General features: G+C 46.8%; 1 protein-coding gene and 1 pseudogene across 2 annotated transcripts in view; both read right to left on the bottom strand.

The window, feature by feature from the left end:
• Positions 1 to 20,566, bottom strand: part of SPOCK1 (SPARC (osteonectin), cwcv and kazal like domains proteoglycan 1) — a 513,210-nt gene that overhangs the window by 101,002 nt on the left and 391,642 nt on the right. The gene's annotated exons all lie outside the window — the stretch shown is intronic.
• LOC122218008 lies at positions 8,166 to 9,526 on the bottom strand (annotated as a pseudogene).

Raw genomic sequence — 20,566 nt, forward strand, 5'->3', positions numbered from 1 at the left:
CATCACCAGCCAGGCAGCCTCACTTTCTGTCTGCTCTAGACAATTCCTTCCTCTCTCCACCTTTACTCACTCTAGAAAAATAAACCCCAAATGCCTTTATGAATAAAGGCTGCATATGCTTAAAAGAGCCAACGAAAATGAAGCTGTAGGTAAAGGTGACCAAAAATGCCAAATCAGACTTTTGACCAAATGCAACAAGATGAAGGTGATATTTTTTTTCAATAAAACAGTAACTTAAACTTTGCATTACTGCCTGATTTTACTGCTTAGAGATGAGAGAGCCTACAGTGCTGAATGAAAAAGTCATATCACTCAAACAGGATTTTCTTTGCTTGGCATCACCTATGTGAAAAATACATTTAAGCAATAAAATGCCCTTGGCAAGAGTTCATTGTCTGATGATGGAGCTGAGTTGTGGACATGGTGCGGACTGCACAGTCTGTCTTTTTTCCTCTTTTGATGATAGAGTTTCCACCCCCACACAGATCTCATCTCCTTTCTCCTGGAATCTGATGAGCTGTCCCATGAGGTTGACTCTTGTGGCCACTCTGCCCCATGAGCGAAGCGTGAGCTGATGGTTCCTAGTGCTTATTCCATGTCCAGAAATGTCTAGGTCCTGTCATTCATGGGGAACCCCTCTCCTTTCGTACTTTCTTTCCACTGAAGCCCAAACTACAGATCCGGTGACTCTGAGATTGCCAACGGCTTGATACGGAGATCACAAGACTGGATGACATACAGGCATCTGAGGCGGGAATGCAGGTACCTGACTAACTTCTGGGGATGTACAAAAAGATCCAGATCTCAATCCAGGAGGTCAGCCCTGAGGACAAAGGGGGCATGAGACATGCCCGACACTTGCAAAAAGTGGAGTCTTGTGATGAGGTGCCAGGACTCCAACCAGGGGGAGTGGGGATAGTTATATAAATGAATTTTCAAGAATCCAAAAAGGAGGGGCAAGAATAGAGACCCGGCTATGAAGAGGTAGGCATTGGGGACAAGACACCACTGGAAGTCCCTGTGGGGATTGTAAGCGTGAGTATATTATTTTTTAATCTTTTTAATATTTATTTTTTTTGAGAGAGAGAGAGAGAGAGAGAGAGAGAATGAACAAACAAGCAGGGGAGGGGCAGAGATAGAGAAAGAGAGAAAGAATCCCAAGCAGGCTATGCACTGACAGCACAGAGCCTGATGCAGGACTTGAACCCACCAACAATAAGATCACGACCTGAGCCAAAACCAGGAGTCGGATACTCACTGACTGAGCTGCCCAGGTGATCCCCCAAGGGTGAGTTTAAATGAAGATGCAGGACAGTCATCCAGGTACCAAGGAAACAAGACACAGGAGAAGGTGGTGCAGCTTCTGAGGGTCAATCAGCCTTAGATGTGCACCCCAGCCTCATGCCCTTGGGCATGGAATGGGACCAGGAAGGCGGTAGAGTCTGGACAGCGCCTCAGTCTACAGAAGTCTGAGCAAGGCAACACCACTTCAAAGATCCAGGAGCTCGTTACACATCTTGTCCTTGGCTCCAAGCTTCACACAAGCCTTTGCTTCCTGTGATTTCAAAGTTAGAAAGTTCAAACTAGTCTCCTCCCACTCCTACCAAGTTTCTCCTTGTGTATTTTGATATCAATCCAGAACCTGTGTTAATCAGGCCAAAATTCATTAAGGAAGGCCAACTGTGATCTCCAGGAAGCTAGCAGCTCCGCATGTAACATAATTTTTGTTTCATACAGCTGAGTGATTTTTCAAACAGTCTAACACCAAGCTCTGGATGAGGGTGGGAGGGAACCCCCATAAAAGAAGTGGAACAGATACTGTCTCACAGAGCCTGTTGCAACGTGCGGGCTCCCTCCCGTTTGGGGGAATCCTGCACAACAAAGTAATAACGAGCACTCACATTGTGGCACCTCCATCGTGTCCCTGCCACAGGTAATTAAGCTCATCAATTAACGCCTTCCCTTTGCTGCCTTGGGAGGAAGCCACGTGTGAAGTTCAGAGGGAAGCCAGTATATCAGCCACCTAAACCCTCGGCAACTACACTGCTGACCTCCCAGGATCAGAGAAGGGTTGGAGCAGAGGCATGAGAACGAGCCAGAGTGAGTTCAAATCCTCCCTGGCTCTAGACTTCCTAGCTATGGGAAACTGAGTTAAGCCTCCTGTTCCCGACTTTCCTAATTTATAAAATGGAGGATATAATAATACCTGACTCAATGGGATGATATAATCCATTTATGCAACTAGTATTTTTGTGGAGCACCTACTATGTGCCAGGCAATATTCTAGTTGATAGTGATATAGCAGGGAACAAAAGAGGATACTGTGTTGTCCTTTAGGGGCTTACATTCTAGAAAAGGAAGCCAGATGCTAGAAAAAAATCAACAAAAAATGAAATGATGTGTATCAAGTGCTTAGCACAAGGCCAGACACAGAGCATGTGCTCAGGGAGAGATGAAAGTCACACGATATGTTTAGGATACCTGTCGGCCCTGCCACACCTGTCTATGGAAGGAATGGACGATTTTTCAGCCTTCTTCCTGGGGAGCCTGGCCAAGCTTCTGTCCCTCCAGTGTGACAGAAATAAATAAGGATCTAATAAGAGTCCTACAGGAGTCAGGAATTTGGAGACAGACAAACCCAGACTCAACTATCAACTCTCGCTTGCTCACTCATTGTCCTAGAGCAAGTCACTTAACTTTCTTTTTATTTAATTTGTTTTAAGTTTGTTTGTTCGTTTGTTTACTTTGAGAGAGAGCATGCATAATCGAGCGGAGGAGAGGCAGAGAGAGACAGAGAGAAAATTCCAAGCAGGCTCCGCACCATCAGTGCAGTGCCTGATGTGGGTCTCGAACCCATGAACCATGAGATCGTGACCTGAGATGAAATCAAGAGTCAGATGCTTAACCGACTGAGCCACCCAGGTGCCCCAAGTCACTTCAGGTGGTGATGCCCAGTTTCCACATACATAAAATGGGGATGCTAATGGAACCTGCCTCCCTGATCTGTGAGGATTAATTAGGATTATGGTTAGGACTCAGCTGGGTGCCTGGCACAGTACAGTGCTCATTCCCCCCTGCCAGACCCACCCTCATCCCCACGCAGACTCAGGCAGCCGCAGCTGCTTCGGGGACCGTGCCCAGGGTGCCTGAGTCACTTCACTTGTCACCCATAAAGATGCCATAAATGCCAGCCCCACAAGGTGGGTTTGCCCCTTCTGCTTGATAACGGCATCGCTGTGCAGCAGCAGGACGTGCCCCAGAAGCTGGAGCCACGGTGGGGTGATTGATGACTCTCTTCTTCCTTGCAGACCATACAGTCCTGGTGGGCAAAGGCTCACCTTCCTGAGCATTCCTCTCAGGGCTTGGGCTGTCACTGGGACCCAGAAAACACTTGAGGGATGAAAATGAGCTGAAGCAGAATCAGTCCAGGGGGCCACCGAGAAGCCACTATTTGAGAGGAACTCGTCACTTTGATCCCCCTGCCCCCTCAAAAAACTCCCTGTGAGACGTATTAGTAAAAAATAAATGTCCTGCTAAAGACATTACAGGACCACAGAAGCGGTTATATCAGAAAGAAAATGTCAGTTAGTTTTTTCAATCTCCAGAATCTCTCTTCAGCTGTTTAGTGACCCATTCCCTCCTTCAGGAACAGCCACCATTTCACTGGTTCCGGGTACTTCCCCGGCTATCCACAAGCTCAGCCTTCCAGGGAAATAATGGGCCCTTGGAGGGATCCACCGTGTTTCGAAGGCAGGGGATTTATACAGAGCACATAATTTGCCACAGACAAATACACTGTATTTATTGCAGTTATAATCAGAACAAAATTATAAAGTTTCCATGGTTCCAGAACACAACCAAATAAGCAATTCTAACAGAAGGGACTCTCAGCAGCCAGAGAAACAAACCACAAAAGGAAGTCACAAGTCTGAGGGTTCCCTAAGTAGCCCCACTGAGATCATCCAGAACTGCCCCCACCTCATGCCACGACACACAGGCGCACACATGCACAGGGCAGGTGACCAAGGATAGCAACGTGTGACCCGGACCTAACGGGAGCTGTCAGAAAGGATCCGTAAGTTACTAGAAAGGAAAAACCAAGATTTAAATTTAGGGCCATGACAAACCATAGCTCTGAGGCATTTGAGAGGCAAGAGCAGGAAAGTGACATTTCCCCAAACAGAAGCTCAGCTCCAGTGCAATGATCCCACTCACCATCTGTACCGGGTGTAAAGAAAATGGCCGCCCTCCCCACCGGCTTTGTGACACCAGAAGGAGGGAGCAGGCAGGCTACTGACAGGGATGGCTGGAAGGAGATGCTTCAGGGAAAGAGACTTGTGTCCTAGCCACCACTAAGAACACATCCACTCTATGCACTGGGGAAGAAGAACCTTACCCTTCCTAGGGGAATGATGACCAGGAAGGTCAGGTACACGCCCTTGTGAAAGAAAATGGCCAAGTCCATTCCTGTTCCACCATTACTCAAGTGGATGACAATGACAGAAATGATGAGGCCTATACCTACTTAAGTTTTGCACTCATTAGTTTTGATCCTTACTTGGAAAGCCTGCGAGGTTCTTCAGGTATTTGCTAATCAGATGTGTGGGAAATGGCATCAGACTATAGTTTCACCTGCACAAAACCCCTCCCCGTTTCCTGCTCCCACAAGGCAGCGCCATTCTGGGCTGGGGCCATGGGCTTTGCAGTCTGAAGGACTTCCGCTTGATCCCAGGGTTGCCACATGCTAATTGAGTCTGGTTTGCCCATCTGTAGACTGAAAATAACAACAACACTTACTTCAAGCGCTGTTTTATTTAAGGCAAATGAAATGAAAAATGCTCTGGGAGTGTTTAGCACCGGGACTCCCCATCTGGTCCTCCTTCCTTTTCCTAAGAAGGGCCCTGAATCTTCCCATCCCATTCCCTAGGTTAACCTGGTGCCTCCCAGCTGAGGACACCTGAGCTCCTCGAAATATGCAAAGAACTGTTTCCAGAACTCTGGCTCCTTCCCTCTGCTCCTCTCCCATAATCTCTCTCCATGACACGTTCTGCCCAACCACGTGCTTTCTTGGTCAGGGACAACATAAGCCACCCCAAAGGTTACAATATGTCAAGGGCTCATCATCCCCCAACCAGCTGCCACCTCGGTGCAGAAACTGGGCAAGGACAGCCATGCTGCCTCTGTCATCATTGGCTTCGTCTGATGGATGAAGAAGCGAAGTCTCTGAGAAATCACACGATTTGTCCAAGGTTACCGGGATAACACACAGGAAAGCTGAAAGGTGACTAATGTCTTCTGAGTCCTGATCAAATGCTCTTGTTATGTAACAAGCCGTCATTTCCCCAGCGGCTGGAGAAGTCCTTGTAGGTATTTGTGGAAATGAATGAAATCAATAAATAAGAATACATGAGGCCGAGCCTCCTGAACAGACAGATGATGGGGATAGTGCACAACCTGGTTTTCTTTTCCTCCCACCTGAGTAAGCGCAGCAGGGCCAGAGGATGAAAGAGTCACTGAGTGACCTCCCTTCTTCCCTAGAGGCAACAGCCACACTCGTAGGCTGCAGGTGAATGAGCTGCTGGCTGGAGGTCTCCACCCCTCCGACCTCTGCTCTTCCCAAGAGGCCCTGATTCAGTCTGGGTCCTGAGAGGGGTGAACGGAGACAAGCCACCTCACCTTTCCCAACTTCCGTGTCTTCCTCTGGAAGACAGGGATAGCACCACTGGCATTTTGGGGCTAGGTACTAAGTGAGAGAAGAGAGGTAAATAAAGCTTTTGGCATGGTGCAGCATCAGTAAACAGTAGCTATTTTATCTTTATTGTTATGTGACTATTATCATGATCAACACTGTTGTTCATGTCATCAAGTTCATCTAAAAGAGCTATCTCCTCAAGATCTCCCACCCTCAAAACTCCCACAGCCTTTGGTGTCTGCTCAGCCGGGAGGGCTTGAGATTTTGCTTCTCTGGGAAGCAACAGCCGGCAGCATCTCCCCCAGTGAATGGCACGGCATGGCTTCCAGGGCTGGGGACCCAGGGAGCACTGTGACATGGCACACAGGCAAGGTTAGAGCCAGAAGCACAGCACCAGCTGATGTTTCAGGGGCCGAGAGATGGCTTCCTAAGTCTCATGGGAGGGAGGGCAATGGGGACGTCAGAAAGGAAGTCAGGAAGCAGGCAGAAAAAAAAGAGGGAAAGAAGAACCAAAATAAGCATGTGAGCCAGGGAAAACACAGGGGTAGCTCTATTTAACCGGAACCATTCACCCAGGATTTCTACACATGGGACTGCTGACACTATGTTTTCTCTCAGCTTTCTGGTGCCTATAAGCATCTGTTACCCTCCCATAAAAAGCTCTTGAGTGGAAGTCAGGAAACTCAGGGTCTAGTCTCTGCTGAGACAATAACCTGACTCCTCCGGTCTCAGTCTTCATGTCTGTAAACACTGCTGGGGGGTCAAGGAGTGGGGACCAGGAGAGGCTGGACTAGTTAGGTTCTAGGCCTCCCCCCCAACTCAAATACACTGTGCCTGCATTAGCCAAAAGAATATTCTACCTCAAAATGGATGTGGTCTCCTCCCCAGGGAAGGGCCTACATCCCACAAAGCTGTCCACAGATGTGACTGTAGTCTCGGAGCAACATCATGGAAGTGAAGTCACATGCTCACCTCCTACAAACTCACGAGGCAAATTTAACTTCCTACCACCACTGGTTTTAATCCATGTGAGATGGCTGTCCGTTTCTCGTGGGCTCAGCAATCTCTCACAGATTTGAAAGGTGAGCAGTCTCTGTCTCCCAAATGGGCGTGTTTCTACTTGGGGATACAAATCACCTGACGCTTGCTCCAAGGCATTTATAAAGAAAGGTAAAAAGAGTGATGATATCAGGATGTCAAATCTATCAACCTTATAGAGCTAATCCTGCTGCCACTCATCTTACCTACCATCACCCCCGCCCCCTCCGATGTCCTTAGCTTTTCATGCCAATCACCTTTGTTCTGGTGGAAACTGTATGTTGAGAGATTCACAAAGTAGTAGCAAGGTCATGGTTCTCAATTTCAAAGAGTTTTCAAGTAGATTAACAAATGGATCAGCTAGCATATTCTACCAGATTGGCCACAGTGACATGGTGGACCAGGGCAAGTGACCCTCAGTGCTGTGGGAACTGAAAGACAGCAAACCCAAGGGTGGAGAAGTCTTCTCAGTGGCCTTACAACTTGGTGCAAGGTTCTGAAGACAAGAAAAGAACAAGGCATGGGGGAGACCAGGAGCAAGGGTAGAGATTAGGAAAGAGGCTTCAAATTCTAACTAGAGCCTATTTTTGTCGTGAGGAGCAAGAAGAAGCTACTGCATTTACTCAAGCAGAGGAGAACACAGTCTGAGTGCCCGGAGAGGAGGCCAGGAAGAACAACGCGACCCTAGCCAGTAGGAGGCATTGGAGAGCCACGTGAGACCTAGATGAGGAGCTACAGAAATGCAGGAACAGAGAGAGGATGAGAGGGTCTGCTCCTGACAGAGCCTGCATATCGCCACCCTTGTAGGCTTCCCATCTCCCTCCTGGTCCCTGCTCGTGAGCATCCAAGTCTTTGACACCTCCTCTGAACCAAAATGGAAGAACACAAAACCAAAAATCTTTACAGCCACTCTCCCTTGATAGCTTCTAATTTTCCATTAGCCCTGCTGGGGAAGGCAAGCAGAAATGCCTTCAGGCTCCCAAAGTCAAACTGTAGCAACAGCCCATATCTCATATTGAACGCACCAACCCTAGTGGCCAACATGCTAATTCCCAGGATGTGGCCACCCTCCTCCTTCTCCCACACCTTCTACAATGTGAGGGCCTTGGTGCCAGTGACCTGAGGGCAGTGGGATACTATCAAGGTCTCCTTCATACCCAGGACCTGGAGAGCTATGCTACTGTCTCTCAGTGTCTCCTGCTTATGATCTCATTCAATAGGAAACCGAGGGACTGACTTCTGGAAGCCATGCAAAGCAGATGAGGCTTTCATAAAGAGATATTCTCCACTGAACCTGGATGCCCACTCAACTCCGAAGTCCCCTCAGATGCATCATCTCATACTGAGACAGAAACATCCAAATCTACACTATTTTTTTAGGGAAAAAAGAAGTATAAAAACTGAGAGTAAGCTTTTTTGTTTTTTTTTACTAGGCAAAGAACTTTACTAATCTTGTTTCAAACTTTATTCCCAGGCTTCTTCAGCTTAATTAGCTGCAAAGAATGAATTGTGTATAAGCAAAAAGTGAAAAGAGCTGCAGTGTCCAAGGGGCTTGGGCTTAAAAATATTAGAGATCTAGATTTCATCAGATCCATGAACAAAATTTTTAGAAAGCAGTCATAATATAGAGTAGCAGCTCCCAGTCACTTCTTCAAGCTTTATCTTCTTCACAAGTTGACTCAATTCAGTTGGCTTCATTCTTGGAAGCTTCATCAAAATCCTCCACAAGATCTGGAACTTTATCATCATCATCCTCTCTGGTAGCAAGTGGTGCCTTTCCGTCTACAGATTTTTTAGGCAGAGCTTCAGCCAGCCTTCTTAACCTAGTCAGCACCAAGGTGGTTTAAGATACCGGGGAGCATTTCTGTCAGCTGCTGTGTCTCAGCATGGCCTGTAATGGTGAAGGGGTTCGCTGCCAGGGATGCCTGAACTTTAGGGTTGTTAAAGTGGATCACTGTTCCTTGGTTTGTGAACATATTCACTTCTTCAATACCAGAGATACTGTTTACCCCTAACTTCTTTAAGGACAACTGAAGTTTTTTATCATCTGCCGTAGCTGTTCTATGAACCACCTTCTTCTTTCGGCGAGCAGTTCCTTTCCCACCAATGTGCACTTGTGCTTGTAGTTTTGGCGAGTTTCTCCCAGTTCGTGATAGTTTCCTTCATCTTGTTGGAGCGGAAATGGGACCACGCGGGGGGCTAGGGTTGGCGCTCAGGGGGTCTCGGGTGGACCAGCTGAGATTAGGCGCATACACGTGGGGACGCAAGATGGCAGCTAGAGAGTAAGCTTTTAAAAACTCATTTTTGAAGATACTTTGGAAGTCCTCACTCGAGAGCTTGTAATCATAAAAGATAGCTCTATGGTTTGAGCTTTCACAAGGAAAAGAAGGGCATCTTCTGAAGTACCTAGCAATGTGACCGAGGCCACCAGCAGGCTGGACATTCTACTCCCCAAATAATCGGCTGGAATATAAGCACTGGATCTAACACTTGGTGCTAGGTATTTTTTGCTCATTTACTTGGTTGGGAGTCCATGGAGAAATGGAACCAACTTGGAAACGGTCCATCATTTAGAACAACAGAAATGGAAGCAATATTTTCTCTAACAAAATGTGCAAATCCCACGTGAGACAAGATGCTAGTTTTAAGATTCTATTTCAATGAACAAGGGTTGAGCTTGCCTCAAGAACAAAACGATTTTTTGTGAAACAGCAATTTGAAGTTCATCCTTTTGTCAACAAAATTGCTGTGTAATTTCCAAACTTCTCACAGAGAAGCAATTAGCCAACAAACACATCCGTGAATCATAACACCCTGGGAGGAGGAGAAGAATCCCAGCTCTGTTCTCCACCCTGGAGCACCTCTGTTGTCCTGGTCTGCAGGAGGGAACCTGAACCCCTAGTCTCTGTCTCTGGTCATATCCAGGCCTTCCTCCCTGTGTGCATGGCAGGCATCTGGCAGGCAGATACAGACTGCTGGGGGACATCTGAACTTCCACTGCAGTGGCGGCTAAAAGTGCCGACTCCTAGAGGGCAGGCACCATGCCCAATCCTGCCTCCACACTCCCCAAGGCACAGCCAAGTAGGGGGACCACAACACAGCAAGCATTTTTGCTGCCTAAAGTCAATGAAAGAGCAGACTCAGTCAAGTTCAGACGCTATGCAGAGTTTCATCTTGAAAGCATGAAACACCTCTCAAAAGCTCCAGAGTCCCCAAGTTGGAAGAGAAAAGGGGTCATGGCACAAATAGAATAGGCAGATTTTGTAAAAGGAAAATCCCTTTGTTCCCCTGGGCTTTCAAGCAAGGGGCTTTGACAAGAAGCAACTTGATTCTCCTGAGACTCTCAGGCACCTGTCATCATGAAGCACTTTCTCTTTCTCACAGTATTCTCTGGCTCAGTTTCAGATTCCAGGCTACCTCCTCCCTCATCTCCTTACATGCTTATACAGCCATGGAACTGAGCCAAGCCGCAAAGAAAAAGCAACACAAGAATAAGGAAACTTGGGGCACAGTTTTCCTTCCCACCTCTCTGTGTTCAATGGGCAAGAGGCGAAGACTAGCAGAGACACAAAGACAGGCATGGTGAAGTGGGCCAGATGGGTGCAAAGGTGTATCTAACAAACCTGACACTTTATGAGTTTGAGGGCTCTGCCTTCAAACGTGGTAGTCTGAAAGTCACTTCCTTTATCTTTCCAGGGACCGTCTCTTCTCTACTCCAACCCTTCCTTTCACCAACATTTATTGAGTGCCTACAAGCTGCAGGCACTGTAGCCAGGGATAGAAAGTAACGGGGACTAGCAGAAGAGCACAAAACCAGCACAAGACGACACTCCCAAGGGTTATGCTAAACTGAAATAATAAAACCCTCACTGTAGATGAAGGTGAGACACAATTCCGTCTTGAAAAGCATGAATACAAGGCAGCTAAATGCCCTGGGCCGTACTTGGAAAGAGCCTGGGCACATCTCTCAGTGGAGATGTGCCCATCGGCAGCCTCTACATTTAAGTGTTGGTTTACAATCAAGGGCAAATAAAAATAACAGTTTCTTGGACAGCCACATTTACATGAATTTCTGGGTCCCTCTGGCTCCCAGGCTCGCTAAGCCTTCCTCCTTATCAGCGGTCCAAGTGTGCTCACTGTTGGAGGATCACAGATCAGCCCCTGCCTCCAAACGCAGAGTACCCCGAGGCAAGGGCTTTGAATGGTTCATCTCTGTCATTCCCGGGGCTGGACACAAAGCTGGTGTGAAGGTACACATACAGTAAATGGTGAATTGAGGTCTTTTCTCCAGGACTGAGAGTTCCAGAAATAGGAGTTCATTTGTCTGTAGAGATTTTTACATTAGATTACAGTTGCTCACCAAGCTACTCCTTCCAGTAAGACAAAAAAGAGTTCCCCAAACTACTCCATCATGTCAGTCCTTAAGGACACAATAAACTCTCATTTCCATTATTTTCCTGTCAAGTCCATCAGGAGGCCACATAGAGACCTCCATGGTGCACCCCTGCTCACCTCTTTGGCCTCATCTCTCTCCCTTCCCCATCCACCGATGTTCGATACGCGAGTGTCTACTGACTGAGTCACTTCTCTGTGCTAGGCATTGGGTAAGCTGCTGGGGATGAAGCAGTGAGCCAGAGATAAATGTGGTTCCTATTCTAAGTTACTCATAGTTTACTGGAGGAAAGAGATACTAATTTAGTAACCCTACAAATAGAAAATTAGACTTTAACTATGGTAAATGCCAAGAATAAAAGGTATGCAGCACGGGTGAGATATGCGACAAGGGGCATGACCAGCCCGAGGGCATGAGGGAAGGCGCTTATGATCTGGAGGATAAGCAGGAGTTCCTAGGCTTGTGTGAAGGGAGGGGGAGCATCAGGGCTCACTCCCACCTCTGCCAGCATCCTTCACACTTCTCGTATACAGCTCAGCCATCAACTCCTCAGGAGGCTCTCCGTAACTTGCCAGGAGAGGTAGGAGGCCCTCCTGTGTGCCCATGTGGGTGCTCTGCACATGCCCACCTTTATTAGGAAGCCACTTACCAACACAAGACTTTCCATTTCCCCTTCTGAAATGGAAAATCTAGGAGGCCAGGAACTTCACCTAATACATTTTTACATCTGCAATGCCCAGAGAGGAACAAGCACCCAGTTCATCCCTGGTGAATGGAAGGAGAGACAGATGAACATACAGACAGATGGACACACTGTTTGTCACTTTCACCCAGCTTTCCTGTTTCTTTCAAACCTGCGTATCGGCACACATCAGTGTCTGGGCAGTCAGTGGCATCTTTGTACTTGGCATCAAGATCCTGTACTTCCCTATCTCCCCGGGGTTCCCAGAAGGCAATGTGAACAAACTGTCATCCTCATCAGTGGGCAGAAGGGCAGAATCATCCCCCAGCCCCAAGAGATTCTGGACTGGAAGAAGACCAGAGCTACACTCCAAAGCTATTCTGGCACATTTTGAGAACTCTATACATCACTCAATCATCAAATCTTTCGTTCACAAATATTGACTGAGCACTTCCTTTGTGTAGACACTACTCTAGAAACTGAGCAGTCTGCTATACAGTCTGGAGGAACAAGTGAAATGAGATCACTGCAGACACAGGTAATCAGTATGAAGAAAGCAGAGAAACAGATTAGAAAGTAACTGAGGGGAAAGCTGGCTCTGTTGTGTGGTGGGTGGTCAAGGAGGGGTTCCCAGAAGAGGGGACCTTTCAGCTAAGACCTGAATGATGAGAAGGAGGAAGTCATGTGAAGTTTTGGTGGAAAGGCATTCAGGCAGAGGGAATGGCATGCACAAAATCCCTGATGCAGGACCAGTTCAGCACGCTACAAGGAGAAATGCACACCAAGGTGATCAGACAGAGCAACGGACAGAGAGGCACGGTAAGATATGGTTAGAATGAGGCCAGGTCATGGCGGGCCTGGGGAGCACAATAAGGATTTGTGACGTCGTTGTACAGGTGACGTGAAGTGCACAGGTGTTTGGATCGCTTGCTCAGCTGCTCTGTGAGGAACCAACCTCAGAGAACACTGATGGAAACAGAGAGGCCAGTGAGGAGGCCAAGTGGGGGCCCATGTGCAAAAAGACGGTAGCACCAGTGTCACGGGATAGCAGTGATGACCCAGAGTGAAATCATGCTACCGTATGGAGGTAACAGAGAACAAGGCCGGCTAACGGATCAGCTGAAGAGGATGAGAGCAAATGGGGAGACCAAGAGGACTGTTAGGGTTGGGGCCTGAGTCACCAGGTTGAGAGCAGAGTCATAGGAGCCACGAGAGAGATCGTGGGCGATGAGGAGAATCATCTGTTTGGGCCACAGCGAATGGGAGATGCCAATCACGCATCTGAGTGAGCAGATCTTGCAGGCCATCCAAACGCCATTCTGTCAATGCGCCATGCTGCCATGAAACCAGCCAAGGTGAACAGTTCACGTGCTTCGAATATCGAGAAAGACCGACACTGTTTGGGTTCTGCTACATCTAGGTTCAGATCCACCTCTGTCACTTATAACTGTAGGATCTCAGGCAAGGAACCACCTTTTGGGGATGGTCTGCTCTTCCTCTGCGAAAATGAGAGCAAAACCGATTTACCCCAGGGTCGTGAGGACCGGACTGGATGCGGAGTGGCCAACACCCGGGGCACAGCGGGAGTGGGGCCAGCGGCACACCCCGGCTGCTCGGCCCTGCTCCTGGCAGCCGGGCCTGCCCACCAGTGGGAAGCCAGGTCAAGTCGGCTGCGGCTCTCCATTCTCATCATTAGCTATTATTCTCCCTAGGTTGATGAAAACTTCATGAAGGGAAAAAAGCCTGAGAAATTCCAACGCGATATAGTAATACTGTTTTGAGTGACTGAAATAGCAGGTCAAGAAAAATGACAGCTACAGGGATAAAAATGTGGATCTACAAAACATGCAATCAAGAAAACCTGTGAGCTGTGAAAACCAAGTAACCTCGGGAACCCTTCCTCTCTCCGCACAGCCCCAGCTCCAGGCGGTACCGAAGAACACGGGAGGGTGAGGGGTGGGCAGGAGCGAGGGGAGCACCCTCACTGGGAAGGCGGGGTCACCCAGGAGACCAGTTGGGGAAGCTGTCAGCACCAAGAGCCTGTGACAAAAGCACTTTGTTTATGTGATTCAATAATGGGGTGGTGTGGACAGGGCTGCCCCAAGGGGGCCCCGCAACCCGCCCCGTCCTCAGCCTCCCAATGTCTGTAGCAGCCCTTGAACTTGAACTTGCCCTTGAACTTGCTCAGTCACAAGCTATGCTTCTGAGGGGAGGCACTCCACTCTTTCCACTTGTCTGTAATCAAATAGTAGCCACTAACCAAGACAAAACAAAAATATGTTTCCATGACGACCACTTCTGAGCTGGGGGCACTAGGGGGCAATTACTTGGGAGACAGCACCACACAGGGGCAGGGCCAACGGGGTCAGCTGTCATCTAGGGAGACCACGCTCTCCACTACAAGCCACCAGCACCAAGCCACCAACACCGAGATACCCGGATCAGGGCTCTGAGCTGAGCCTAGGCCATCCAATCACAGTTTAGGAAAGAGAGGGTTTTCTGAAGGGGAGGAAGTAATGCAGATGACCCTGTAAGGGAACATTTCAACTACTCAGGAAAAGAGGCTGCTGGTGACACTTGAAAACAAATCATCAATGCAGCACAGTTCTGTTTAAGAAATCCATGAACTGGCCCAGGCCATTATTTATGCTTTTATTTGCCAATTCAAGATTAATAGATCCTTAGACTACAACCATAGTATTTCTTCAAAGTCAAGAAAAAGAAACTTCTTTAAAAATATTTATAATTAAGATCCAATTTCCTTGCCATCTCTAAGTGCATTCCACCCCTCTACCTGATTGACTTTAGTGGTGTTGGATTAGGACTGTCTGGACTTTGCCACTCATCAGGGTGACATTATGGTAAAGGCTGGCTTCTCCTCTTAGGAGCTGAGAGACCACAGCAATGTTAACAGCTGAGGCTCTGTGTCTTCATTATTTCAAGAAGGGGTTTAATACTAGTTCCCACCTGAGAAGATCGGTGAGAGAATTAAGCATGATCTTGTCATGTCATGTGCGGAGCATGGCGAGTGGCACAGGGATGACACACGATGTGGTATGGGCACTGGTTCTGGTGTGGACTGGGAGTGCAAATGGCGGGCCTGGACTACAAGCCCAGGTCAGGGAACACAAAGATGGCCCTTGGAGAGGGGTTCTAGAGTAGGCTCTTGTCTCTGGCTGTGTGATTAGAGGGGCTGCTTTTGCTTAATTCCTTACAGTGGGGGGAGGGCTTTCCAGGAAGGAGCAGACCTAGGCCCAGTTAACTGCTCCCCTGCGTATCTGGCAGACTTAGCTAGGGTCCTATATCTGTCCATTCCCTCCAGCCCAGGAACGGTCAGGCCATGGCCAAAGCTGCTATCACTCAGTCCTCCAATAGGACCCTGTCTCAGAAATACATGAGCGTTGGCAGGGGCGGGGAAACTGGGGCACCAAGAGGCTTCAGAGCTTGTTCAAGGTCACACGGCTAACAGGCTAAACCAGGATGTGAGCCTATACCATCCCGTTCCACTGAACAAGCTCTCAACCAAGATATGGATGTGTCAACACTTCCTCCATCCTCCCATGCAGGGCCTCGCCCTGCCCATGCCTCTACACCTCTCAGCTTGCTGACCTGTGAAACCCTCTGTCTCCATGTCTGTCTTCCCCGGGACCAAGAAACAACCTGGGAGCAGGAGTAGTGTCTGGCCTGGTCTGGTACACATTGGTGTGTGTGATGACTAGAAAAGCTACCTACCCTGCCTGGAAGAAGGCGCCAAGCAGGCCCCAGCAAACTGCGTGGCCTCTCCAACTCTGCGCACTTGGAGGTCTGAGACAGGCATCAGTGAGTGGAGCTCAACGTTTGCAGAGTTAGAACATACGGTAGCCCCTCCTAAGCATGCGGCCCTCAGAGGCACCATCTTCCTTGTTCCCCTGTCACCTACCCGACTAACGGCTTTGTCATATCAGTCACAGCGACCATGTCAAACATGTCAGTTGTTCCCCTCACCTGCACTCACCACTGGTTCTTGTCACTTAGGCATTTATATACTTTGCATAGTTTCTTCTTGCCATGTGGCGAACCTTAACCATCCCTCTGGCCCAAGCAGACTTTCCCTGAAAGGCCACCAGGGCGGCAGGCCCCGCAGACCACCCTAGGAGACCTGCCCTCTGCCATCTCAGCCACCCCCACAGTTGCCCTTCTGGCTACTGCTCAATCTCCCAAGACCTGTGCTTCTCCAAGAAGGGCAGAAGGACAATGCCAACAAATGACAACTGGGCTCTGAACCCAAAGGGATGTTACAATCTCGGACACACGTCAACTACAGAGAATTCTCCAGGAAAGAAGAATCCAGAGTGACTGAGTGTTCACAGTAACTCGCATCTTTTTCTTTCAATGTTTTACTGGCACCACCTTTGAGAAGTGTCAACTCTATTTTTGGACATTACTCAGCCTTGATGAGGCTACAAAGTGGTGGAGGATAGCAGCACCAAAAAAGAGGAACGTGGAAATTCACGGTGCAGAAGTAGAAGAACGTGTTAAGTTCAAGACATACTCTACAGCTCTGATCACCTTTTTCTAAAACTTTCTAAACAGCTGCATTGCAGGTACAGTTGGCATACAATACACTATATATATTTAAGGTGTCCAAATTTGATGAGCTGTGATAAATACACATACATACACACTCACGAAACCATCACTGTAATCAGGATAATTAACACATCCATCATCCCTAAAAGGTTCTTCCTGCCCCCGTGGAACCCTGCCCTCCTATTCCTCCCCCCTCCCCCACCACATGAAACCATGGATCTGCTCTCTGTCACTAGAGATGAGCTGTGTTTTCTGAAGTTTTATATTAATGTCATCAAATAGTACATCCTTTTTTTTTGTCTGGCTGTCATGCAGCCTAATTATTGTAATATTCATTCTTGTTGTTACATGGGCCAGCAGCATATTCCTTTTTACTTCTGGATGGCATTGCATTGTAGAGATGTATCCCATTTGTTCATCTATTTGCTTGATGGATATTTGGGTTATTTGTGATTTCTGGCTGTTAGAAATAAAGCTGCCATGAGCACGTGTGAACAGCTATTTCCACGCACATGTGCTTCCATTTTCTAGGGTGGAGACCTATAATCAGAACAGCTAGATCATATAGTACTTTAAGAAACTTCCAAACTGTTTTCCAGAATGGCTACACCATTTTACATTCCCACCAGCAACACAGAAGAGTACTGGTTCCTACATACCTTTGCCAGCACTTGCACCGATCGGTCTTTGTTAAAAAAAAAAAAAAAAAAAAAAAAAAGCTTATATATTTATTTTGAGGCGGGGAGGGCCAGAGAGAGAGGGAGAGAGAGACTCCCCAGCAGATTCCATGCTGCCAGCTCAGAGCCTGATTCAGGGCTCCATCTCAAGAACCATGAGATCATGACCTGAGCCAAAACCAAGAGTCGGACACTTAACCGACTGAGCAACCCAGACATACCTGATCAGTCTTTTTAATATGAGACATTCTGGTGTTCTGGTATCTCACTGTGGTTGTAATTTGCATTTCCTCAAGGACAATAATATGGAGCATCTTTTATTTGCTTATTTACCATCCACATATCTTCTTTGATGAAATGCCTGCTCACATCTTTTGCCCATTTTTATTAGGTTGTCTACATTTTTTTTTTTTTTTTTAGAGAACTCTTTATATATGCTGGATGCAAGTCCTATATGAGTTACATGATTTTCAAATGTTTTATACTAGGCTGTGGCTGCATTTTTCATTCTCTTAACAGTGTCTTCTGAAGGCAGAAGTGAAAACTATCCATTTTATGTTTTATGGCCACATGCTTCTGGTGCTGTATCTAAGAAATATTTGCCTAATCCAAGGCACAAAGATTCTTCTAACTTTTTCCTAGAAGTTTTATAGTTTTAAATTTTGTATTTAAGTCTATGACATATATATTTTTAAAGTTTTACAGATTTATATCCTTGGCTATCCCTAAACTTGTCCTGCAAACATAACTTCCTTCCTTTTACTGATACTCATTCACTTTATGTGTTCAACACTGATGATAAGGTTAGCAGGAGATATTTTATTCCCTCAAAGAACATACTTTTCTTTTTTTTGGCAAATTATCATAAAGCAAGCCCTCTATGCTCTTCACAGGATACCTCTTTAAAAATGTGGGTTTTCCTTACTCAACTGCAATGCTACTACCCTAATTCCCACTTCCTTATCAATTTTCCTGAGAGTCCCCAAAGCATCTTTCTCTTTTACATTTCTCCTGGCTTGTTTCCCTTTGGGTGCAACGAGTATTCACAAAACATTTGGCAGTTATGTGTCCCACTCTGCCTTTTTCCATGGGGAAAGTGGGTCCCCGAAAACCTCACACTCCAAATTTGTCTGTTTGCATCTGTGGGGCCTCCTTTCCCTCCTGTACATTCTGTAAGTGGAACATGGCATCATAGGCTTGACTAGAATTAAGTTCAATAAAAATACTTCACATACCCGTGAGGCACCACAGGACACCAGAAGACAAACAATGCCAGTTGCCCATTTCAGTGACTCTCTGATTCATCTGATGGCTCAGGAGTTAATAGCCTGAGGTTCAAGGGTGCCTGGATGACTCCGTCGGGTAAGCATCCGATTCTTGATTTCAGCTCGTCATGGTCTCAGAGTTAAGTGACAGCGCAAAGCCTGCTTGGGATTCTCTCTCTCTCTCTCTCTCTCTCTCTCTCTCTCTCCTCTCTCTGCCTCTCCCTCTCCCTTCCCACCCCTCTCTCAATAAGTAAATAAACATTTTATTTAAAAATACCCTAAAGTTCATTATCAGCCTTTTGACTAATGGTTTCATCCATGCTTGATCACTGCCCATATCAGCTGTATCATTAGGGGCTGAAAAATGGTGATTTCCTTGTTCTGTTATTGCTTGTGCATTTATTAGCTATACTTCTTCTGCAAAGAATTTTCCTCTATTGAATAGAGATTTAGAGTTATCCTGAAATATGATTTGTACAGAAATAATACGTGTTTAGCTAGGTGTTTTTAATTACGAAATTTAGAATAAGGAGCTGGAGCCGTGGTTTCTTTCTCATGGTTTTCATGTGTTCTCGTCATAAAAATGTACTTTTAATGATTATATTTCTCCCTTTCAGAGCCAGTGTTTTTTGATTACATGTAACTCATTGCTTAAGTTTTACATTGTCATTTTTAAAAATTTAAACATTTTGAACATCTGTACTGATTTTACATGAAAATCCAACTTTCAAGTTCTTGGGGGTCGAATTCTACTGTTTGTGGTCTGTGCTCCCTCTTGCTCATGGTGGCTTACTTCATTCTATGTTTTTAAGAACTATGAGTCATGTGTGACGGGGTTTTGAGGGAATGCTGTGAAGCTTGAGCTGATGGCTCAGCCCTCCAGAGAGGATTTACGTCTACAGGAATGTCAGTGCATTCCCAAACAGGACTACTTGAAGTCAATTAATCAGCTTGAAAATTTCCATACCATGCCAGGAGTATCAGTTGGAACCACATACTCAGGTCGCCATTCACACAATACGCCACAGGACAGCTTAACAGCTGCTCTCAGATCTAACTGATTTGTGCCTGTGTCTTATGTTAGTCATTATATGTTTGGTGTACCACCTGTGCTCTGTAGGAATGAATGCGGGTTCTTCCTTAAGAAGTTTTACCGGTGATCTTTTCTTTTGCAAACCAGAATCAGGCTGAAGTTGACAAGTGTTATCTTAGAAGAAATATCTGACCAACAGGCAGAATTTTTTTTTTTCAATAAAGCCCACCTTTTAATTCAGGGTGAACTCACTGAAGGTTTTGGACTTACGCGTGGGGTGTCACCTCGAATTTCCCAACTTGTAAAGACATAAAGCATTGTCTCTAGTCTGCAAGTTAGCTGTTACCCCTAAAACCTCTTGGTCAGATGGGCTACCTTCCACCGCCCCTGCCCCAGGGCACCCAAGGCAGTGGTTGGTATCCCCTCTGGTTTTCCTTCTCCCCACCTCCCAACCAGGGATTTCCCTTACATCTTGCAAACTCAGCTATTTAAAAGGGTATTCTACTGAGGGGCTCTGTATTACAGTTCTCAGACTCTCTAGCTCATCATGTGGCGAGACACACACTCAACTGTGAACAGTTCCAAGGGGGTGCAATAAATGTGCCAGCACAAGTATACTACCTTGTGCTGTTGGAGCTCAGAGGAAAGAAATGACCTCGCTTAGCAGGAAGGGCTCACAGACACTTCACTGAGATGCTTAGTCTAAGCCTCACAGGTGAAATGTCAGGAATATAGTTATTCCTTTTTTGGTGGAGGTGGATGTGGATAAGAGAGAGTCAAGCCATTCTACCCTGTCATGTACATTAAAAGACCGAAAGTAACAAACAAAAAAGGGGATGCATCCTCTCTACGCCACCTCTGTCTTGCTTTGTTTGATAGCAGGAAATTGTATTCTATGTGGATGTGCTCTCAAGAGGGGCCAGAGGGTCTAGAGATCTTCCAGGAGGAAATATGAAGCTAACATGAGAGATGAACCATCTTATGAGCATCCCAACCATGCTGATACAGGATAACATCTTTTGACCTCCCTCCGAGGAGAGAAGAAAGCAAAGAAAACCTTATAATGTACTCCACCTGATCACTCTGGTCAGCGTCCCCATGTTCCCATAGCACCTGGTCCCTCTCATCTGGACACCACTGGACAGGCAGCCTTCAAGGAGGTGCAGATTTCAAAGCGGTCCTCAGTATCTTTAGATGAGAACTTTGGAAAGGTGCTC

This window comes from Panthera leo, chromosome A1 (genome assembly GCF_018350215.1).
Source record: "Panthera leo isolate Ple1 chromosome A1, P.leo_Ple1_pat1.1, whole genome shotgun sequence".
Classification (NCBI taxonomy): domain Eukaryota; kingdom Metazoa; phylum Chordata; class Mammalia; order Carnivora; family Felidae; genus Panthera; species Panthera leo.